Here is a 25,096-nt window from a genome sequence, read left to right on the forward strand (position 1 = left end):
CCTCGAGGATGGCACCCCGGATAGCAGCAACCACCTCTGTGGCGATCAACTCGTGAATGTCATCATCTGACAATCTTGTCCTCTTCGGGCCGCCAACTCTTGATCTAGAACCTCTCGTGTACACCATACTGAAAATGAACCAAAATATATCAGAAATGCCATAATTTATGCTATTTCAATTATTACAGAAAGACTACACCCTCGTAGTTCATGTCTTCCTTTCTACGCACACAAGTCCTATGTTTTCAGTCGTACGGGCCCATACTACCTTCAACATCTACCCGTATTTGTCTCAAGGTGTTGTCACGAGCCATCCGATCGTAAAGCTTAACAACTCGGATACACATACATCCTATACTCACTCTCTTAAGCGTAACTAATCGCTCCTCAAGCTGGCGTATGTCAACCACACTCACTCATGAAACTTCCACCAACTTTGTAACCACTCATGCATGCTAATCATACATAACGTTGGATTCCACAATCAAATGCTTGATTCTACCGTAAGCCCACAACCAGTCAAGGAACAGGAAATAAGGCTAAATCGAACATTTTCAGGTTATAAAATCTTAGTTATGTACAACTATGATGCAAACACTAAGAAAATACAGTAATGATGTCAATTCCATACAAGAGACTCTCATAGGCTATCAACCATCACATATCATGTAATTATATCATGCAATTCTTGAGGATCCTTAGCCTAAAACTAGAATGCTATTCTATCATAATCATCATAAACAAATAACAGTGTGGATATCTTTGAGCATACTTTCTTGCTCCGGCTGATCGTACACATCTCATCCTTCATTAGTTACCCTTGAAAAGAAATTTGAAAAATTTTTAAAAGATTTTACAGATCCATAGTTTGATTCTGGATTCACATGAATGCTCACCCAATTTGCTCAAACCAGGGCTCTGATACTAACTTTTAACATCCCAAAATCACAATAAAATTTTTAATTTTTCAATTTAAATAAAATCATTGTATCCAATCAAAACCCAAGTCATAAACCAAGTATCAAATACAAATACCTCATAATCAAAGTATCAGAAAATCTCCAAAACATATCGCCGAAGGATGTATACGATCACGCCTTTGCCTTGGCCCGATCATCAGAAGTACATGAAACATAACACTTAAACTGTAAGTGCAAGCTTAGTGATTTCCCCCAAAATACCCTACGTAACATAACACATACAAACATGTATGTCGGGTCAACAGTCACCGGACTGGATTACCCTAGGTTTTACAGCCATCGGGTTGGATTACCCCCGACCCACAATCATCGGACTAGATTGCCTCAGCCCAATTAGTTATCGAACTGGAATGCCCCGTTCTGTTGGCTTACGCACATAGCCGTAAAGCCTCAACCCATACCGCACTATGTCGACATATGCAACAAATAAATTATATTATAGCATAGATAATCATAAAGATCTACAAATAACTACATCATAGCAACATCCTGTACAGATCTCTTCTTCAGTTGTTGTCTCTGTTGGTCACCTAGACAATAAACAAGGACTCAAGTTTCAAGCTAATAATCAAAATACCCCAAATGACCAAAAGTCAAACTTGGTCAAAGTTAACGTTGAAAAGTCAATGTCAAAGTCCACTCCATCTGGTCGCCACGTCGTGGCCACCCATGGCCTCAGCGTGGCTAGTAAACGACAAAGTAGATGGGTTGCCCCATCGTATCCACGTCGTGGCAAACTCAGTCCATGCCGTGGGGACTTGTCTGGACAGCTTAATCCATTAAGTCATTTTCCCATGACATCAGGAGCACCAAAGCTCAGTTCTTGTCCTTCTCATAATTTGGATGGATAAAGTTTCCAACTTCATCCATCAAAAAACCCCAACAAGTCAAGATTCTAAACCCTAGATACTTAAAGATGTCGATATGCATCAATACACCTATTAAGCACCTACCCTTTAGAGTTTCTCAACCAAAGTTTCCAGAGGAGTTTCTTACTCCCAAGAAGCCTTAAAAATCGCAACTTTACGGACATGCATGTCTAATGCATGTCCCTCACATTTTAGTTCAAAATCATGGAAATAAAGGTTGAAACTTACACATGGGACAAAAAACTATCAAGATCTTCATATCTGGAACATATGATATAGGAATGATCACATGGATTCATAAATTTGCCAACTTTATGAGATCCAACCTTCCAATTCCTTGCATAGTGAAGACATGGGGACAAAATAGCTAGATCTAGCCATATAAATCATAAATATTCGATTTTGAAGACTTACAAGATTCCAGAATTGTGATCAAGGTAGATGAGAAGAATTGCTTCCTGGAAATTATCTCTCTTCTTCTTCTTCTTTCTTCCTTCCAAGGCTTCAAAGAACACTAAAACAAGGTTTAACAAAGGAGGAGGGTATTCGGGTCTTCTCAAATCTCAGAGAGGCTGATGGAGGCTGAGGGTGAGGAAACCATAGCCTCCTCAATTCTTTAAATAGGGAGGAAAACCCAAAAATAGGGTTTTGTCATTTTCCAACTACCATGATGTGGCCATATATTGCCATGCCATGGCGACCTTAAATGAACTGGTGTTATTCCCTTGAAACGCCACGTCGTGGTGCCTTCCCATGCTGTGGCAACGTTAGAATGCTTAAGAAATATTTGGAATTTGAATTACCAAGGGATCCAGGTGTTACAGTCACACCGAGTATGTCCTTTGTATTCCAGATCTATGCCTTGCGTAGAGTATTGCTTAGCTTTTATGGGACAACACAGAGCTATGTGTTGCGTACCCATATGTACGCCTTGCATACTCATGTTGAAACCCAACTTCCCATTAATTGCTTAATATAGAATGTTAACCATCCAATTCTCAGTTCTGGTTCCTAAATAGCTCCATAATGGATAAAGTTTCCAACTTCGTCCATTAGGATGGTCCAAGCAACCAAGATCAAGTCGTTAAGTGTCAACGGGGCCAAAATTCCATCTTTCTCAACTTAATCCATTAAGTCTAAGTCTCCAAACTTTAGATCTGAATCAATATGATGTCTAGATGGATAAAGTTTCCATGTTTAACCATAACAAGGACACAAACTTTCAGGATCTGAACTTTATGCACTAAAATCACCAAAAATATTAACACAACTTGCATGGCTTAATGAACAAGCACCAAGTCACAAATTTCCAAGCCCAATAAGTCCCAAGAGTGTTCCATATAACTGAAAAGGTGTTGGAGTTGCCTCAAATCCCAAAAACAAGCTCAAAGGACGAAAATGTGGCAACTATGACAAATAACTAGATCTAAGAAATCAACGAGCAAAAATAAAAGTTTTTTACTCAAAATGGTCCAGGAATGATGTAACCTTGCTGGATCTATACTTGAAACCTTCTTCAATACACTTTGCCACCACCTTGCTCTTCAAGATTCCACCTTCAAATGGATAAATAAACTCATAAAAGATGTCAAGGCTCAAAAACTAGTAAGAGGAGGCTAGGGTCTCTCAAAAAATAGTCTTAGATGATGGAGGCTGGTAATGAGAGGGTTTCCCAGAAGTTAGAGACCTTAAATATGGCTTAAAACTGAAGAATTAGGGTTTTGATATGCCTAGTTTATGCCTTGTGCAACCTAAGTTGCTGTAATGCCAACATCTTCGGGCTAGTCAAAATAAACAATAATCGTAATTTAAATCCTCAATTAGGAATCTCATTGGTCGTGCTCGTTGCAGACTACGTATTATAAAACCATTTTGGTAATTTATCAGTAAACTATGAAATAGAAATCTTGATAGAAGATTATCTAGGACAAATAATCTTGACATAAATTTTTGGAGTTTTGATATGAATCCCGTACATAAAAAATACACTCAAATCCGATTTCGTATTCAGAAGTCATGGACTTTCGAAGTTTTCACGATCAGTCAGTGTATCATAAATAGTTTTTAGACTATATAATCTCAATGAAAGTCGTAGCAGTCGTTAAACTAAGAGCGTGCCTATAAAGAACGTCCAAATTTGACTTTGTAATAGGAACTTGTGCTTTTTCTAAGTTCCAGCGTAACAGTGTGCAACACTGATATCGACTTTTATATTGGTTGATTGGTAGGGGAAACAATCTACATGAGAATCAAAGATCTCGTTAATAGAAACCTGACAATATAAAGATAGTCGAGAACGAACGTCGGAAGAGAGAGCTATGAATTTTTAACGGACTTTAACAGTCTAGGACTGTTAAAAATATAACTTTAAAAATAAAGTCAAAATTAGCCGATAGTCTCAATGAAAGTTGTACATCTCATTGATAGCTACGTGTGGATATAATCCCATCGAAGTGATTTATATGTCTAGGTTTCTTTTGAAGTGTGAAGGGAAGCGCTGCCGAAATCGTCAGTTAGCCAGTTTATCAGGTTAGTGCATAGTCCCTTTCAAGAATATGATTTTAATACAAGTAATAATTAAAGTATTAAATATAAGTTAAAAAGTTTATATCTAAACTATATTCTTATTGCCTGGAATATATGTTTGGAATATATATATATATATATATATATATATATATATATATATATATATATATATATGTGTGTGTGTGTGTGTGTGTGTGTGTGTGTGTGTGTGTTTATATACAAGGTGCGAACCAGATATGGTTCTATATGTGTTATAGTATATAGATAATATGATTACATGATAATAAATAATCGAAGTATGATTACTAAGATATATAAAGGAAAGGTTAATACCAAATACTCTATGTTAATATTAGGACATGATTGCCTAAATTAGAGTTGGTATTTTGAGAAAAGTTTATAAGTCTGGTAGTCTTGCCTATTAGGGAAGTAAGACCAATAAATGATGCTCATTTTAATTAAGTTTGATAATGGGTAATCTAATTCGGAGAATGTGTAACTTAGGAGCGGAGAGTAGAGTCCTATTCCATGATACTTTCAGGTTTCGATGTATGGTAGCTCTGTACCAGAGTACATATCAATATTCCATCTTTGGATGACCAGAAATGATGGGTCCCAATCAGGAAACTATTAATGGTATGTCTGGTCATCCCCTAGAGTAGTATGAAAACAATTGACCATTCTAGGGGGTCTTGTGAATTACGTTTCTAGTGTAGGCTCATAACCTATAGACGTAGATGAAAGGAAATACCCTATTAATCAAATTGCTCTGAAGGCTCGGGCACCTTATTAATTACACCGACCAAGGAAGCCCTTAGCTGTATAGTCAAACCCTTACCATAAATGGTTCATCGAGGACACAACTCTCTCCCTGATAATCGTGGAAAAGGATCTGGGAGGATCGACTAGGGATGGTTATGTTTGGATAAAAGGATTTATAGATATTTAAGTTGATGTATATCTATATTGTTTTGTAATAATTGTTTTTGCAAGTCTAATAATTAAGGAATATTTTCATAAATTTATTATGTGATTGAAATCCCTATGCATCTCACCAGGTTTCCCTAAACCAGACCCACATAGTTTGTATGAATCACATGTATTAAGATTAAGCTACTGGAACTTGATTAGGATGTTGAGTGATTTAGATACGTGTTGCAATAGAGTTCAGGACCATTAGGTCTCTACGCTATAACTTATGTATTTGTATTAAGTATGACATCATTAGGGTTTTATTAAATTGAGACAATCACTTCTACTCAAAATGTTTGAAATATACTGGGATTTTCCGCAACCATGACAAAATGAAATTGAAAGCGTACAAAAAAAGTTTTAATTGGTTCTGAAAATTAGAAGATGTCACAGTTGGTATCAGAGCATTAGTTTAAGCAAACTAGGAATAGGGATTTATTTCAAGACTTAGACTTAGAATGCTAAGCGATGATGGTGAGATAGGTGTCTAGAACATCTTAGGTTGTATAGATAAATAGACACACACACTAGAATAATTTAGGGTAGATGCCTTAAATAACATTATGTGCTAAATAAGAAATCATTATATAGCATAAATTAGGGTGAATACCTTACTTGCTATAATATTCCCTTGCATACATTAGGAAGAGATGCCTTATATGCTAAATGATATATGACATAACATGCCTTAGGTGCTTAGCTAGATTGCTATTAATAGAAATTAAGGTCTATTGCCGACCTTGTCAAGAAAGAAAGGAAATTTTATGGGTTTAGGCTTCTAAACAATACTTATTGTATTAGAACTGGCATGAAACTTTTCGGGGAAATAAGGAGGATCTATACGTCTAAAAAATAATAAAACCTTCTCTATCTTAATAAACTCTTCTCTCGATACACTGAATGCCTACTTTGGTGTATAGAACGTCATAATGAGAACACGTAGCGGATTGGGGAATGATAATGGAAACCGACAGCCTGAGCCTCGTGTGATCGAGCAGGCACCTACAGTGGTACCAATAGTTGAACCTGTCACAATGGCGGGAGTTGAAGCTATGATTTGGGCAATGTTAGTAGAAGAAACCAGACAACTACTCCAAGAAGACAGGAGAGAAGTCAGTACACCGGTTATCAAACCTGTGTTAAATGGATCCGTGAAATGGAAATGGTGTTTACAAGCTACGACTATAGAAACAAACGAAAAACTATCTTTGTAGCCAGACAACTAAAGAATGAATGATTGAGTTGGTGGAAAAGATTGGCTAAAACCATGCCAAAAGGAGAACAAAGGAAGATTTCATGGGAGGACGTCCTTGTACAGTTAAAAAGAGAATACCTCTTGGACAGAGACCTTCTAGAAATTCGCTAAGGGAGTTGGTTCCAAACCTAACTCCTAAAGAACTCTCCAAGATAGAGAAATTCTCTAATGGACTACCAACAGATTTCGTTCCAATGGTAAAACTAGCAACACCTTTGGAAGTAGCCATCTGAGTTGCCAAATCCTTGGAAGATGTAGTGAAAGGGATAATAAATGACAATGCATAAGTTAGAGGGAAGAGGAAGATTGAAGAATCCTTGACATCTAATAAAAAGAATAGGTCATCTGAACCTAGCCCCAGTGGCAAGAAACATGGAGAAAATAATCGGGCGAACTGGTGTAAAGAATGCATAAAGAAGCACTTTGGTCAATGCAAAAGGGATATAGTCTGTTATGAGTGCGGAATGACTGGGCACTATGCTAATGAATGCATACATTTTGAGAATATATGTTTCAAATGTAGGAAAGAAGGGCATGTGATGAAGGACCGCCCAAGCAGGAAGGTAGCTACACGAGCATTTTAGATGACTCTCAGCACTGTAAGAGAGGAAGCATACATTGCTTCAGGGAGTCAATAGAAGGAAGCTGCTTATCCAGGAAATTCAAGACATAGAGTGGTCTTTCAAATTAGATAGTATTTTAGTATGTAGCCTGATATATGAGTCATAAAGTATAATAAACTTTGAATATGATTGTAACCATTTCAGAAGTTATAAAAAATCTCTAATTATGTTATAGTACCCAATGTGTTCAATTGCTACATGATTTCGTTCTCGTATGGTGACTTGGAGAACTATGAAACAATTCTTGGGACGAGTATGAATAAGTGTAAAAGGTAGTAGAGCTCTATAATACCGAAAGCATAGGACTCACACTTGGATTAGGACGAGTCGCAAGGTTACCGAGAAACTAGTATCTGAGTCAAGTTTGTTCATTTCTCTCATTACCTTTGTTTCGGTAATTACTAAGAAGACAATTTTCATTCCGAACATGATGGTCATGAAGAACTGAGTCCAAATAGTTTAAATCTGTGAAGTAAGTCAATTGGTTCTGAGGACCATGTCCATATACTAACCAAACCTGTTCGATAGATCGGAGGAAGATATCAAGGCAATCGACAAAAAGATTGAAGCCTTCGTTAAGACCAAGCAACCGGTAGATAGAAGTACTACTTTCTATATTGTGGTTGGGTCACATTAGAAAATGAAGGAAGTTATTCTCAGTAGTAGGAATTTCAGAGACAAGAGTCCATTTCAACGTGCATTGCATGCACCACACAATAGAAGGTCATTAGAATATGACCATTCGGCATGTTACTGTAGCTGGAGTATAGAACTCATCTTAGGCTTAGTCTTTAGCTAAATTCGAGAAGGAGCAAGAGTCTCAAATTAATATTGAATTTATAACTCAAAGATATGGACCGAAGGTCCAATAGAAAATTAAGATACGAGTGCGAAATGAGCACCGCCAGCAGAAGTCCAAAAGTCTGATACTCGTTGGGAAAATCGCAACAATGGTGATTTTTATATAAGGGATACAGATGAGGAAGTTAGTAGTACTTCAGTATCTAATTACCTTAATTATAATCAAGTGAAGCACGACAAGGTTAATCATATTAGAAAGGAGGAAGAGAAACATTAATTTCAGCAACCGTCGTTGCTGCTAATATTACGACCCTCATCTGCCATGGTGACAATCAGGAGTTTCTTTCAAGCAGAAAGAAAAACACCAATCATAGAGACCAAGCCAACCTAGGTTTTGATTGGTTATGTGAAGAAGGAAAGCGAGGGTTCAAACCCAAGTGGGGGAGACCCAAAGTGTGAAAGGAAACTCGATTTCTGATTCCACGTTAACATCCCCAAATTCACGGCCAGAAAAGACCGGTTTAATTTATGCTTTTAAAATAATTTCAGAGTAATCCTTTGATTAGAAGAGTTGCGGAATTTGTTCCCAAAACGAAATATGATAAAATAAGATTTACCAAAGCATTTATTAAAGAAATGTATTTTCATTATATAACAAAACTCGGGATGTCATGTTCCGATACAGACCAAAAGCATAAACGACACATTATAAGCCTTACAACAGTTATATACACTACAGGCCTATAATCAAAATATCTTGATAAGTCGTTCAACTTATGCTCTCGCGCCACTACCTGTAATCCAAAGAAAACTGAGTGGGTCAGACTTGGGAGCCTGGTGAGCATATAGGGTTTTCAACCCACAATAAATAAATTTATTAATTTCATCAAACAACAATAACCCGATTACCCATTCCCGTTATCCTCACTTTACGTACCTAAAACAACTATCACAAGGGACCTAGTCTAAGGATTTTCATCGGGGCAACAACACTGCTTTGGGGGTTTCCCAGCAATTTATGTCAAATAAGGCAACCATGTGGGGGATGTAGTACAGCAAATGAACACCCACGCTCATTAACACCTACAGGTTGCGAGCCTGCCAGCGTTCCACAGGACTATCTAGAAAAGTCTGTGGTCATCATCCATACTCCGCTAGATGGCTGGATCACAATAACATCGAGACCTCTCATCATTTTATTTCATCACACATCAACTATCTACCCATGTTATACCCAATATATTTGTAGATAAAGATACATATACAGTTTAAATAATTTAAAACATGTATAAAATTCTTCATCCAGCATAGATAGCAAGTATACAGATAATATGCACACACAGTACGTAATTTATATTAAATACTTCATATTTATGTCTAAGATGAAAGTAACTATGTACTCACATGATTTGACGAATGTATATCTCACTTCCAAGTAGTTCCTAACGTCATTCCTCAATCTCTTGAAATATTATCTTAAATTGCGTTCCACAATCCTTCTATTCCCTTGATATGGATGTGTGATTTAAACTTCATAAAAGGTGGCTATTTATACTGAATTTATTCATGAATGTCTTATATATTAATATGCATCGTCGTTAACACGTATCTCAAAATTTTGACACGTATGTACGACGTATTCTTTGGCACGAAGCAAACTGTAAATAGCAATAAATATCCATAATTCTTTGACTAAATTTGTCAAACTTTTATCCACTTCAAACTAACTTGAATATATCGATTGTTTCTTATGCCCGCGTGTTTTATAACTAGCCATTAAAGTAGAATGAAATCCAAACCATTTAAACAAATCTAATATATATATATATATATATATATATATATATATATATACTAGCCGTTACCCGTGCCAAGCGACGGGTGCGAATAATTGCTTTCAGAAATTAGTTTTAGAGGCGATTAATTATTTTGCGCAGATAGTTTAATACATCTAAACAATTATCAATAGACACGCTAGCATAAATGAAATTAGTAAGACTTAAAAATGAAAAACCGGGATTGTTTATAAATATACACGAACACGTGGTTGCTTGTGCATTATTAATTATGCAACTTTTCTTTATACACCGCATTTGATGTATATTTCATGATAATTTATTTGATTCTAAGGAACACAAAATGAATTATAAATATCATTCACCATTTAAATATATCATTAATGTATGTAAATAATTGTATGACATTGGATTTTAGTTGTTCGTTCGAATTGAACACCGTAACCAACATGTAGTATTTGAAAGTACGTTTCTAGTATATGCGTACATGCGCAAAAAGGCGACGATGAAAAGGTTATTTTCGACACATAAATTTCTTTAAGTGAACAGTTCCTGTGAAAACATGTCGTATTCAGACGTACAACCAATACATCGACTTGCAAGTCTGTTGTCGCATAGGTTTGCGAGTTTCGTTCTTTTATTCGAAACCGCGCAATGCAGCGAAATATAGACCATGTTGTAAAAGATTTTGAGCAAGATTAGTTAAATGAATTGAACTTGTAATTTATTTTGCTCGAACCCATGTTGTAATTAAGCCATTTGATTCGAGTATTTAACAATTGTTATGTAAATAAATCAGCTATTTATCATCTCGTGATATACTTTTATAATCTACTAATAGTAACTTAAATTAATATATCATGAATAACACCTACCACTACCATATATCATGTATAATCATTCTAAGAAAAAGTTTATAAGATTTAACTATCTGTTATTATAATTTCAAATTTAAAACTTAACGTAAATAACTTGACACATTTAATTCAAAATTACTTATTATTTGTTGAACTTTCATTTTTTTTTAAGAAATGGATGTAATGAATAACAGAACCATTGAAAATAACTTGTAATTTACCCATTTAATCAATCTTATATCGAATTTTCATTTGAATGGTCCATCACATTATTAGAAATACGACTAAATGATTATAATGGTATAGAAAGACGGTAATAAATAAAATACAAATACACACAATATTTATTTATTTTCGTCACTCCAATATCGTCTATATTAGAAACAAATAAAGAATAATACATTTTGACATAAAAAAGAACATTACATGATTTTAGCAGATTTGGATAAAGTGAATCAAATTATTGGAGATCATGTCCAGCAAAATACCATTAGTCATATCCATTCTCATTCACATCTATGAACACAGCCCTACATCACAATTTGCTTTTGTATGTCACCCAAAATTAGCATATGTCTTAAGTATAATCTTAGCTATAATCTCAACCACTGCTCCTTGCCAATTTGCTACTCTGTGGTAATCATTTTCATCTTTTCTAATTATTAACTTTCTATTGGGGGCAAAAAGGTAAAAAACTTAGATTTGAAATTTCCCCTCTACTATCAATTATAAATTAAAATCAAATACCAAATACCATGAAAAACCTAGATTACCTGACCCATCTCATAGATTTCAATTGATGTCACTGCCTCATCCCTCCTTTTCACCTTATTGCTGCTTCTTCAGACCAAATAATGTCCCCTACAATAGGAAGTTATCAAAAATAGAACAAAACGTGGCATGTGAGAACGCCTTTCTCTTTTTAGAAAGTGTGTTTGTATTTTTACTCAACTTAAAATAATACCAAATTAAATAAGAAACATCGATTAAACTCTAAAAAAATACAAATACTAAAAACTATGCAAGAAGGAGGACAAACTTGATTTGTTTCATTCTTTGCTTTTGAACAGACATTTAGAGAAATATTCGGTAAAAATGACATATATGTGTATTCTACTTCAAAAAGACCATCTGATGTTTGGAAAAACTTCATCATTTTTAACCGTTGTTCTTGAGATTTTGCTAAAAGTTGACCTACAAAGATCATGTCTTCCAAGTTTTGTAGGGTAAAGGCCACACTTGGCATCCCTGCCAACCGAACAGATCTCACAACCAATATGTGGAAACTTTTTGGGATTTTTCTATATACGATACTTTTTTTAATGTAGAATAAGAAAAATACAAGAGTTATAAGATCTGGAGTATAACTGAAGAGATTTGGATCATGGTTTCTTAAGAATTCTTAATCTAGCTGGAAAATGGTGTCTTAGTCTCTAATGGAAAACTGAGTAAGAAACTATATTTTGATAGAATATATAGAAGAAAAGTATACCTTGAGGTACAAAGCTAATTTTTCAGTAAGTGATGTCTTCCCAACACCTTGTAGACCAACCAGGAAGATAACAAAGTGGGGCAAATTCAAGGCCACTGCTTAGCTGACCAAATATCTGTGCTCTGATTACTCCATGCTTCTCTCTTCTAACCAAACATTTGTGCTCTGAGTAGATACTTTTGAGACCAATTCTGATAGTTAAACTTTTGTAAACTCTAGTCCAACTGTGCCTAAGTTTTGGCTTCCAATGGTCTCTTGTGCTTTTTCAACAACTGATTGTAAGTATTTCCCTCGTACTTATATTCAAAGCTGTAAGTGTCTCTGTACCTATTTAAGATTAAAATAATATAAAAAATATAACCATAAACATTTCTATGTTTTTTGTACCTCAATTTGTTCATGCAGCCTCCTTTGAACTTCAATTTGCATCTGTATTGCTAATGCTTCACTTATCTGCAAATTTCTAAATGGATGTTGGTATCATTAGAACGAACATTTGAGGGGCATACTTTAAATTACATATGTTGATATGCACAACTGAATAAATATCTATTACTTGTTTGTTTGATGGAAAACACTTGAACTGGTCATGTGGGTTCCATTCATTTCACCAATGGCATCTCCTGCTAGTACAACCATATCTACAACCAAAATCTTTGTTATCATTGAATAATAATTTACTTTAAATTATTTCAAAACATATTAAAAATGCATTCTTAGATTTCTTCCCAACTTTACTTGTGCCACCACTATAAAATTGACGATATAGGTTCTTACTGAGAATATAACACTTACAAAAGCCAACCTAAAATTTGAAATCAAATTGATACGATTTCTTGCCATTAGAGTATTAGACATCACCATTTAAAAATTTAGAAGTATGGGGATAGTGCTTCTATTAAATAAATTCCACAAATGCAACTTTATAAACTTACAATTATCAGTAAATATCTAACTATAATTCAATAGGTTCCTGGTGCTGAATAGTTGTTGTAATACCAACACCGTTGACCATTAGGTGAATTAGTACTAATAAAAAACTAAAGTCAATTTAAGACTCAAAACAATAAAGATGATAGATGCCTTCCCCAAACATTTCATCGAACACATGGCGTGCATACCTAATGTATCAAAGCTAGAAAAATTGTTGAACCAATTCCCTTAGCAACTAAAAAATCTAAGAACAAAACTTCATTTTTGAAGGTTGAACAATATCAAAAGAGTAAAATCTTACATCCTAGGTCTTAGACGTCCGACTGGAGATGAATAACTCGATTAACAGAATGATTGGAAGCAACTTGGGTTTGCCGGTAACCTGCAAAAAATTATCATGTAACCTGTAATAAAAACGAAAAACAAATATTAAAATCCATGAAGCTACTTGAGATTACCGATAAAATGAAGATTATAGTTCAAAATCGCAAAATGAAATCAACAAATTGCAGATTTGTTCAACACTTCTGCGGATATTCACAACCCTAGACATAGAAAGAAAGGGTGTGTAGTAGTGGTTTGTGTGTGTGCGCCAAGACATATAGAGAAAGAATTCCCTAGCCATCGCAACTATTCAAGCTGATGCAAAATTCCTAAAACTCCACACTTGAAATTAAAAAAAAATCAGGAAAATCTTACCTTGATATGCATATGATTTCAAAAAACAACAATGAAATAACCATATATGGAGGCGGCGACGACGGTGGTATTTCGGGTGATTAGAACCCCAATAAACATAATCATACCGTAAACCCAAATCTTCAAAAATTGATACTTTTGATGTGAATATAGATATTACCAGAAAGAGAGTTTTGTTTTGTTGATGGCGGTGAGGTGTTTGAGTGACCAGAAATAAAGAGAAAGCTGATGTTTCGTGTATGTGTGTGTGTTAAAATTGATGATTGTGGTATGCAGATGTAGACCCGAATCCATCAAATCGACACACATAGATGGTTAAACACAAATTTGCAGACAAATAGGCAAAGGGGTGGGTGATGATTTCCATCCCCAAAATAAATGATCATGTAACTGGAATCTTGAATCAACCATTTAAACAAGAAAAAAACAAACATATCCTACTTCAAATTGGCAGAAACTTAAATCAGTGGTCTTAAATTCTCAGTATCTACAAAACTTGAAGAAATGAATAGATTAGTGAGAAGTGTAACCTCCACCTCTGTATATTACTACATAAAAACGCTACCTTCCACATAAGCTAAAGTAAAATAAAGACTAAGCTTACATGTCGATTTTTAACTTTTTTCACTGTAGAGTAGAACCTGTGCTGCTTTGAAGGATATGAAGAAAATAAGAAGAAGAAGAAGAAACAGAAGGAGGACGTTTTTCTTGAGAAGAAAGAAACAACTAACCTGAAATACAGCCTTAAGAACCACAAAATAACACTTTTTTGCACAAGAAATCTACAACTGAACAAAAACCAAGATCTTTACCGATAAGAATTCGACCATGTGCGACTGGGAAGCAGCAAACACTTGTACGGTAGAAAATAAAAACAAAAAAATGGATTTTTTACTTACTTCAGTTAATCGAGAGAGATATAGAGATGATTACGTGATGCTCTAGCAGTATCGATAGAATTGGATATTGGTGGTGACAGCGGAAATGAAGAGGGGTGGGGATAGGGTTAGGGTTTCTAGATCGCGATACATATAGAAAAATGTTGGAGAAGGGAGAATCAGTGGTGTTGATGTAGGGGTTTGGCGTGCTTCTCGGAGATGCGTTTTCAGGCGTTGGTGGTTGACGGAGGTTGGAGATGGCGTGAGTGGTTGTGATGGTGAAGATGTCCAAATTGTTGGATTAGGTGTCTAAGCCAATAACTATAATTGGTATGTACTTGAATTGATAGCAGCACAGTCCTTTTGGGTTACCCTCAACCTAGCAACTGGACAAGGAAATTATGAAAGGAGAGATATTAATTTATAAGATTAATAAATTAATATATAAATGATTTATTAATATGTTAATAGATTAATATATTAATTAGAAATTATTATGTTTAATTAATAGTTAGCCAGAAATTAATCAGAATTAATTTTGGGGTTAAAAGAATTAATTATAAAGTGCAGGAACTAGTTTGCAATTAACTAATAGTTGAATGAAAGGATCCAGAACCTCCTTGGATGGAGGTGGACGAAATCCATAGGGGAAACCCTAGAGATTTCGTCCAAGGGGTCCAGATAAGGCCCTTGGGTTTTGCTTAGGCCCTAACCAAAGGATAATTAGGGTTTTCCCTAAACCCTAGATACCTCAACTATTTAAGAAGCCTCCTGGCTCACATTTAAGGTAACTGGTTTCTTTGGAAGAAACCCAAAAGCCGAAATTGCATACTCTCTCCATCCTCTCTCCTCCAAGTTTCCTTCTTGCTAGTTCTTGGGTGTGATTCCATTAGAGGCATGACATTTGTGGTGCTAAGCTTCCAAGAAGATCAAGATCAAGATCAAGAGGATTATCAATTGTTTGCTATAACAATTGAAAGGTATGTAACTCCTAAACCCTAGTTTGTTAATTTCGAAATTAGCCTCTCTTCTCTAGGGTTCTTGTTTTGCAATTCAAAGTTATATGTTCAATAGTTAAAACATAGATCCAAAGTAGGTTGCATGTGAACTTAGGTGATGAGAATTGATCTCAGATCGATTAGATCTTTCACAGGTAAAAGATAAAGATCAAACAAAACAAACACAATAACAGAATCAACAATATGCTTATGATTCAAATATAGTCACGCCTCAGCAGAGCTCTATGAAGAACTTCCACTGTAGAGGCGAGCTAGGGTTTACAATACTCAAAAAGAATAAAAAGCAAAGCGTGTATTTCCAAAGACTGCATGCATGCAGCTTAAATACTAAACCCTAGAGAAAACATGCACGGTTGGACAGGCCCAAACCGGCAATCAAAATTGGGCTAAGGACCGAGCCCATGACGCAACACTATAAGCCCAACAATCTCCCCCTTTGCGTCGAATGAGGCGAGAGATCAATTTCTTTGAGTAGGCTTCACAGTCTTGACAACCTTGAACAGCCGAGGGATGACTGCAAGAAGTGTTTGCCGAAACTGAATGTACCATCGTAGCATGTCAGTAAACAACTTCTTATCGGCTGTAGAATTCTGATTGCACTTGTGGATAATCTCCAAGATATGTTCCAAGCAAGCAGTTGAGAATAAGTGCTTATCACACAGAGCGAAGATACATTTTTGCTTTTCGTCTCTGACAAACATTATTGTGTGAGACTGTGGGTCGATTCTACCCTTGACCATAACATTCACATCGCCCATTCTACCGGAAGGTTTGATCGTTGGACGCTTGTGAATGGCAGCGGCGATCTCTTGGTCCATTTTCGCCACTTCGTGAATGTAGCATACAAGCATTCGCTTGATATGGTCAATGATCGGCTGGTACTCCTGTGGATTTGACATCAGGATGTTGTTGAGAAGTATCCAGTCGTGGGGATTGAGGTTCGGTAGATCAGCAAGGGTGAAGTTATGAACCGAGCCTTCAGAGCCTCGAGTCACTTTGAATTTCACATTGACAAACTTCCCTGCTGAGTAAGGCTTCAGAACCTTGACAGTAGTAATCTTCTGTAAGCTCCATGTCAGGTGCTGTGGCTGAGCAAACTCCAGATAGAACTCCAAAAGATCCCGATCAACCTTCGGGTCTGGAGAGGGAATAGAAACAGTTGAGTTAAAGCAGTGAAAGATGAATGCCTTTCGCATGATCGGCATGTCAAACTGTGCATCCTTGGAGTTTTCAAGCCCAAACGACATCACAGGCTCAAGCCACAATGTACAAGGTTCATCGATAGCACACTTTTGAAGCGAATCAAGAGTCCACATAGGAAAAATGGACTTCTTCTTTTCCAGGAGCTCTTTTTCTTTAAGCTCTTTTTCAAGCTCTATCGATTCCTTCATCAGTTTTTCTTCAAGTTCCTTATCAGATGCCTTTGTTTTCTGAAAAGGATTAGAGGGATCTGGTTTAAAAATATCTTCAATATCATCATCAGTATCATCATCTTCACCAATTTTCTTCTTCTTCTTCTTGCATCTATCACTGACCGAAGCTTCATTAACCTTCTTCTTCTCTCCCCCTTGTTTCGGTTGGACACCAGGCACCGGAACACCCTCAATACGACTAAGAATGGCCAGTGCAGGTCGAAGTTTATCAGCCAAATGCCTGCGAGTGGTGATGGTGATGATAGGATCATGGGCTTCAAGGAGGTGAAGTAAGATGGAGTGAACATCAGCAGCTGAGCCTCGAATAACTTCCCTCTCAGACTTCAAGTCATTGAGTTCAGCTGTTGCAGTGCGAAGTTTGAGATTCTGGATTTTCAGTTGAGAGGTTCGCTTGTCGAGTTCATCCATGACTCGATTTTCAACTGCCAATTCTGCCTCCAGTTGAGTTAAGCGATCATTGACTTTATCATGCAGATTGACATTTGCAGCTTCAATGGCTTTTCGGGCAACTTCAAGATTAGCTCGTTCGGTTGCTAGAGAACGCTGAAGATTTGCAACCGAATCATTTACTGTCTTAGCATTCTTTGAGCAGCAGCCTGCAATGAATCTAGAAATAGGTTAGCCTCGGAAATTAGTTTGTCGACTTTTGCGGTCGCCTCTCTGCATTCGTTAGAGGAGGACTCGACTGCAAGCGAGGCCTTTTGACACTGGGAAGTGGAGGCGTCGATAGCCTTGGCTGCAGCTGAAAGGGATGCGCCATGTTCTTTTACAACAGAAGAAAATAATGATTTGAGAGCAGCATCTGAATAAGCCCCAGAGGAAGAAGAGGAAATAAGTTGATCAAGTTTATCATTGACTGCTTTGAGATGACGCTTGGTTACAGGTGCATCTTCATCTTCATCACTCTGGACACGGTAAGGACTGAAATAGGTGGAATCAAATTCCAAGTCCTCACCTCCAAGAATAGGGGTGGTGTCAGTAGATGGGGTAGGTGATAAGGGTTTGGTTGTGACAGGAGGTTCAGTGGTAACAGGTGGGATAGGAGCTGAAGAATGAGCCTGTGTAGTAGTGGTGGTAGTGGTAGTGTTGGTAAAGATTGGATTAGGGATGGGAGTAGTGTTAGATGGTTGAGATGTAGAGATGGGAAATATAGGAGGTATGGATACTGGGACAGAAACGGGTGGAGGAGAAGGAGGGAGGGAGTGAACTGGAATTTCGGGGTTAGGAGAGCGAGGCGGGGTATTACCACGACCCGAAGCCTCCTCGTCAGAGCTTTCGCTTTCAGATTCTGAAGGAGGAGTAGATGTGTGTTTGGGAGGGACATACTCTGAGTCTGAATCACTTGAAGATTGGAGTATGAGTCTCCGAGCGGGCTTTTTCTGCTTCTTGGGTTCAGGCTGGGACAGAGCGGCCTTGTCTGACCTTCGCTTCGTAGGGGTTTGACCTTTGGTTGTTTTAGCAACCTTCGTCTCCTTCTGAGTCACAGCTTTCTTTCCCCTCTTGGCTGGCTTGTCATCTTCTTCAATGGATCGAACCATGGCTAGGGTTAGTTCCCGTGGACCCGAAGAAGGAAGCTCCCTGTATTGTTGCAGAAGTTTACTTGCGTCAGGCAGACAAGCAAGCATGGTGTCAGGGATGGATCCAGTGAAAGAATACTTGGTGGGATCCGTGACAATTATCTTCGTTGTGTGAAAAGTAGCAATAGAGGAGAGAAGAGAGTCTGCCATGATTGGAACGTGAAGGCGATCCATTACCCACTTGGTGATGATTGACCAGTACCGTCCACACGAGATTTCGGAGTGTCTTGAGGAAGAACTCAAGCTTTGAATCAGTTGTTGCCAGATGATTGTACCATAGTCCAGATCAATCCCGTGATATAGACCGTAAAGCACAGTCATAAAGGACTTGCTTGCTCCATCTGAGCCGGCGATGCGCTCAGAGAGTCCTTTGAACAGTAGAGTGAATAAGCCATTCCATGGAGGAGGAAGGCAAGACTTCTTGAACTTGGTGATGGTGGTTAGGGTTTCAGTGTACCCCATTTGATAAAACATGGAGAATAACTGACCAGTAGTGATCGATTCAGGGTTTACTTTGGTTGGTTCTTGAGAGAGACCAATTAGGGCACAAAAGCGGTTCTTGGAGATGGAGGACTTCTCATTGTGGAGTTCAAAGTGAATCCTTTCAGCGGCTTTGTCGTAGTAAGCAGTGGAGTAGATTAGTGAGAGGCAGGTCATGGGAACAACTTCGACTCTTGACAGAGCGTCGACTAAAGGCGAGTATTTAAGACACTCAACAACATACAGCATGTAGGGTTCATAGACAAAGGGTGTGAGATCGATGATCAGGTTTTGTTGAGGTTTGATAGTGAGAAGGGTTGGGTGAACAGAGGTATCTTGAACTGAAGAAGATTCTGCCATTGTAGAAACTTGGAGAAGAAGATGAACAGTAAGATGAATCGCCTTTGTTCTTCGAGAGTTTTGAAAGTGATAAAAGGGTAAAGAGCAGCGTGTCAAATCCTTTTATACGTACAAGTAGGAGAGAGAAAAATCCGGCTGATATCTTGGAGTTATTTGAACTGGCGCCTGATTTGACGGATGAACAGTAGTCATACCCAGTGATGACGCATGAAATATAAAGGGCGTTTCCTTTGTACACGCCATTCCATAAAAAGCACTTTTGCAAATTATCTTAACGGTTGGAGAAATGCTGAGTCAGCCTTAACTCTATCCCAATCGTCACCCCATATTTCACATGAATCGTCATCGCTTTTTAAGTTTATCGATCATTGAAGCACCATTAATAGAACTAGTTTTTGGAAAAAAAAATTCGTGCATAGAGTGTAAAAGATAAAGAAATAAAGCGACTTGTGCAAGATAATTTGTGATGTCTTAAAAAAACATAAAGCAACTGATTTTGGGCACGAATCTCTTCCTTCAAAGTCAAGAGAGACCTTAAAGTGCTTGTATGGCTTCCCATTAAATAACGATCAAATACTTGTTAAGAAGTATTGAAAGGCATCTTTTAAATCTAAGGCTCATAACAGGTGGCTTTCGCTTCAATTCATGAATTCGAGACTTGATATAAGACCGAAACTGAATGAAGTACTTGTTAGATCAATGTAATCTATTGAACAAGTAGGTAGGGAACATATTCAGTGACTTGTTGAAATCGTAATTGGAAGAAAAAAAAATTAAAACATGGATCCATTTGGAAGAAAAGCTTTGGTAATAAGCACTTTCATTAGGATCGCGCAAAACGAAAATTGAGATTTCATAGAAGTGCATAATATAGATCAAACGTTAAAGTATTCGCCGTCAATTCAGTAAGGGAGTTGGATTTTGGGTTTTACTTAAGTCGTGGTGAACGAACTTAAGATCATCAACACAGAATTGGTATAACCATAAACCTCAGTGGTTATGGCTGAGAGTCTCAAGGGTTACAAAATGTGAAACGAATCAGTGATGGAGAAAAATAAGGTGGGTAAAAGAAACGAAAGTGCCTCTGCTAGAACTGATTGACAAAGCAGAAAACCTCTTAACTCAATTTGAGAGGAGTATGGCAGCTCATGATTAGAGTAAATGTTATAGCCTGATTGGTGAGACAAGATTTGTATTTATCAAGTCATTAAGGCTTTACTCAGAATCGTTCGAGGCTTTGGTCAACATACAGCAGCATACTTCTAGGGACACTTAACTAGTACTGAAGTAAAGAAATATAACTGCCTTAGTTCCATATTCTGATTTACTGGTTCTCTTATTACCTAATAAGAACAAAGAAACACACCACACAAACCAACAAACAAAGAAACAGAAATATTTTTGAAATTTTGGAAGGTTTCTGAAAAGAAATAAAAACAGAAAGATAAAATATTTTTGGAATTTTTTTTAAAAAAATAGTATACAAAAGAATACAAACAAAACACCTTGATATGAGAAGAAGCAAACGAGTTCAGATGGACCGAACCCGAAATAGACCGAACGCTCGGTTCATGGTCGACCCGAACCCGAAATAGACCGAACGCTCGGTTCATTTCGGTTCACTCTATTTCGCCTCTTACCTTTATTGAAGCGAAGGCGATTTTGGTACTGACTCCGATTCCATCATGCCTAGGCCTTGCAAAATCTTGTTGAAACTTGCTTCAGGAAGAGCCTTAGTGAATATATCTGCCAGCTGATCAGTTGTCCTTACAAAGTGAATTTCGACGTTGCCATCTTCCACGTGATCTTTAATGAAGTGATACCTCAGTGCGATATGTTTAGTCTTGGAGTGTTGCACTGGGTTGTGACAGATCCTAATTGCACTTTCAGAGTCGCAATATAGTGGGATTTTCTTCATATTTAGCCCATAATCTCTAAGCTGACTCTGTATCCATATCACCTGAGATGTGCATGAGGCAGCAGCGATGTATTCAACTTCAGCCGTGGAAAGAGAAACACAGGTTTGTTTCTTCTATTGCCAGCTGACCAATTTACCGTCTAGAAATTGGCATCCTCCTGTGGTGCTTTTACGATCTAATCCACATCCGCCCAAGTCAGCGTCTGAGAACGCTTGAACAAAGAATCCTGAATTGGCCGGATACCAAAGACCGAGAGAGGAGGTTCGCTTCAGATATCGAAAGATATTTTTCACAGCTTGCAAATGAGGTTCGCGTGGGTTAGCTTGAAATCTGGCACAATAGCAAACTGAGAACATGATGTCAGGTCTGCTGGCCGTGAGATACATCAGTGAGCCAATCATTTGTCGATAAAGCGTCATGTCAGCGACTGGCTTCTCCAATGAAGGTGTAAGCTTTGTCCCAAAAGCCATTGGAACTTTAACTCTGGAGTCTCCCATCATTCCAAACTTAGCAAGCAGTGTCTTGGTGTATGCCTCCTGGTTAATAAAGATGCCTTCGGGTCCCTGTCTAATGTTTAAGCCAAGGAAAAAGTTAATTGGACCCATTGAGCTCATCTCAAATTTAGTTTCCATCAACTTCCTGAATTCAGCTGTTAAGCTGGGATTCGTGGAGCCGAAGATGATGTCATCAACATAAATTTAGACTATCTAAGGTGGTTACCCTCTCTCTTTCGAAAGAAGGTTGGGTCAACCGAGCCTTGTTTGAATCTAGACATTTTTAAGAACCGGGTGAGAGTTTCATACCATGCTCTGGGAGCCTGCTTTAAGCCATATACCGCTTTGTCAAGTATGTAGCAGTGACCTGGATACTTTTCGTTCACGAAGCCCAGCGATTGTTCAACGTACACAGTTTCTTCAAGTTCACCGTTGAGAAAGGCACACTTGACGTCCATCTGATAGACTTCAAAGTTTTTGTGTGCAGCATAGGCAAGAAAGATACGAACAGACTCTAATCGAGCAACTGGAGCGAAAGTCTCTTCATAATCGATATCTTCTTCTTGACAGTAGCCTTTCACCACTAAACGAGCTTTGTTGCAAATCACGTTCCCCTCCTTATCCATCTTATTTCTGAATACCCATTTGAGACCGACAACCGAAGCATCCTTTGGAGTTGGAATAAGACGCCATACTTTGTTTCTTTCAAACTCATTCAACTCATCTTGCATGGCTTGAACCCAGTCAGAATGATCAAGTGCTGAGCTAACGGTCTTCGGTTCAACTTTGGAAACAAAGGAGTTGAACATGCAAAACTCTACTTGAGAAAAGAGTGCAGCTTGTTTCGCTTTGATCTGTGATCGAGTTAACACCGTTTCTGAAGATTCTCCAATAATTTGACTCTGAGGATGATCTTTGGTCCATTTAATAAGTGGAGGATAATTTGGATCACAAGAGGGATCCAATTCTGCATTGATTTCTTCTTCCAATTCTGATAAAGTATCATCATTGACATGTGTACTCTCCCCCTCGAATGATGACACGAATTCTGGATCAGAATGTTCCCCTTCGTTTGGACTTTCGGTTGAGCCAAATGATTGTGACGTTGAATTCTCCCCCTGGAATGAAGGACCTTGATCTTGTTGTGGATTCGGACCCTCCCCCTGGACTGAAGGGCGGTCATTTGAAGATTCGCCTTCGACTGGCCTCTCGGTTGCTTTAGGATGATCAGCAGCCATCTTTTGAGCAGCATCATCAATGATTTGCTTTAGACTGTCAACCTTGTTGTCTTTCGCTGTTGATTCAGAATTAATTGCCGTTTGAGGCTCATCAAAAAGAAGCATGTATTACTCGAAAAGATTTGAAATTGGGGCTGTTATGTGACCAGTCTTTGGAAATATTTCCTGAGTTGTACTTTCGGTTGCCTTCATCTTCTTAACATATCTATCGTCAAAAGTGACATAGTATGTTTCTTCAATCTTCTTAGAACGCTTGTTCAGAACTCTGTATGCCTTAGAATTCAGGGAGTAACCTAGGAATATACCTTCATCAGCCTTAGCATCGAACTTATTTCGCTTCTCTTTAGAATTGAAGACGAAGCACCTGGAACCAAACACATGGAAGAATTTCACATTCGGTTTGCGATTGTTTAAGATCTCGTAAGGAGTGTGAGAGAATCGCTTGTTTAGATATGATCGGTTCTGAGTGTAACAAGCGGCAGCGATAGCATCAGCCCATAAATACAGAGGCAATGAAGCGAAGCTTAGCATAGTGCGAGCTGCTTCGCACAAAGATCGGTTTCTTCTTTCAACAATTCCATTCTGCTGTGGAGTGTATGGGGCTGAAAAATTATGAGTCGTTCCCTTCTCACCAAGAAAATCTTCGAAATCTTTGTTTTTGAATTCCAAGCCGTTTGCGCTTCTTACGTTACGAACAACTTTCCTTAGTTGAATTTCAACCTGCTTTATGAAGAGCTTGAGCCTTGGAGTAGCCTCAGATTTTTGCTTCAAGAAAAATACCCATGTGAAGCGAGAGAAGTCGTCGACAATGACCAAAATGTACTTATTTCCACCAATGCTTTCAATGGAAGAGGGACCACACAGATCGATGTGCAATAATTCCAATGGCTCTATCACTTTTGTATTGATAATGGAGGGATGACTTTGTCTACTCTGTTTTCCCAATTCACAGGCTGCACATAGATGTTCTTTGTCGAATTTGAGAACTGGAAGACCTCGAACATGATCTCCTAAACCAGTTTGTTTATATCCTTGAAATTAAGATGAGAGAGACGTCGATGCCATAACCAGCTTTCATCTGAATGAGCCTTCGTGAGTAAGCAAACTGCTGGTTTACCTCGAATTGGATTGAGGTTTAAAGGGTACATTTCCCCTTTTCGCTTCGATTTCAGTAGAATGTTATTTGACTTCTTCTCGACTATCTCTGAGCCTTCATCATCAAATGATACCTTCAATCCAGTCCCAACGACTAGCTATGATACGCTGATAAGGTTATGTTGAAGCCCTTCAACATATGCGACCTTTCTAATTGAGAAATCACCATTCGTAATCATTCCATAGCCTTTAATAGTTCCAAACGAGTTGTTGCCGTACTTCACAATACCACCATCCTTAAGAGACCGAAACTCCCTCAGTTCTTCCTTCCTGCCTGTCATGTGACATGAGCAGCCACTGTCAATATACCATTCTTCGTCAAACTGCTCATCACGCATAACCTGCAAAATATTAAGCAGATTTAGGAACCCAAAGTTTCTTGGGTCCTTGTGAGCCTTTTACAGGAGAGGGAATAGTAAGAGAAATATCAACCAAATAAGTACGTTTAATTAAAGTTGTTTCGTCTTTTCTTTTTATAGTGAAAACTTTAATTTTGTTTGACTTAAATTCGACAGGCGTACGATTTGAGGTGTTGACGTCTGCATTCTTTTGGATTTCTTTTGGACGTCTGTCATCTTCTGGAAAGAGATTTCCTTTCCCCTTTAAATCCTTGAAAGAATTAGAACGAGAAGAGTTAGGTTTAGAAGTGACATCGGATCTTCTGTTCATTTGATTGGTCTTGTAGGGTTGAGAAACGTAACCGCTCTTTCGGCTGCTATTGAGTTGAGGACCGAAAC

General features: G+C 37.8%; 1 long non-coding RNA gene across 13 annotated transcripts; it reads right to left on the reverse strand.

Annotated features, from left to right (window-relative positions):
* Positions 1–10,999: 10,999 nt before the first annotated feature.
* LOC145166492 (uncharacterized) lies at positions 11,000–14,754 on the reverse strand. 13 transcript variants are annotated; one of them, XR_013740572.1, is made up of 8 exons: positions 14,706–14,720; positions 14,538–14,594; positions 14,411–14,452; positions 13,409–13,489; positions 12,731–12,815; positions 12,562–12,637; positions 12,175–12,501; positions 11,000–11,543 (listed from the first exon to the last, which is right to left on the reverse strand). It is a non-coding gene; the product is annotated as an uncharacterized LOC145166492 (long non-coding RNA). The 13 variants fall into 13 exon arrangements; XR_013740565.1 differs by having other exon boundaries at positions 13,409–13,511; XR_013740568.1 differs by lacking the exon at positions 14,411–14,452 and having other exon boundaries at positions 13,409–13,511; positions 14,706–14,754.
* Positions 14,755–25,096: the final 10,342 nt, after the last annotated feature.

The sequence above is a fragment of the Lactuca virosa genome, chromosome 3, assembly GCF_052849685.1.
Source record: "Lactuca virosa cultivar CGN04683 chromosome 3, Lactuca_virosa_CGN04683_v6, whole genome shotgun sequence".
Taxonomy (NCBI): Eukaryota; Viridiplantae; Streptophyta; class Magnoliopsida; order Asterales; family Asteraceae; genus Lactuca; species Lactuca virosa.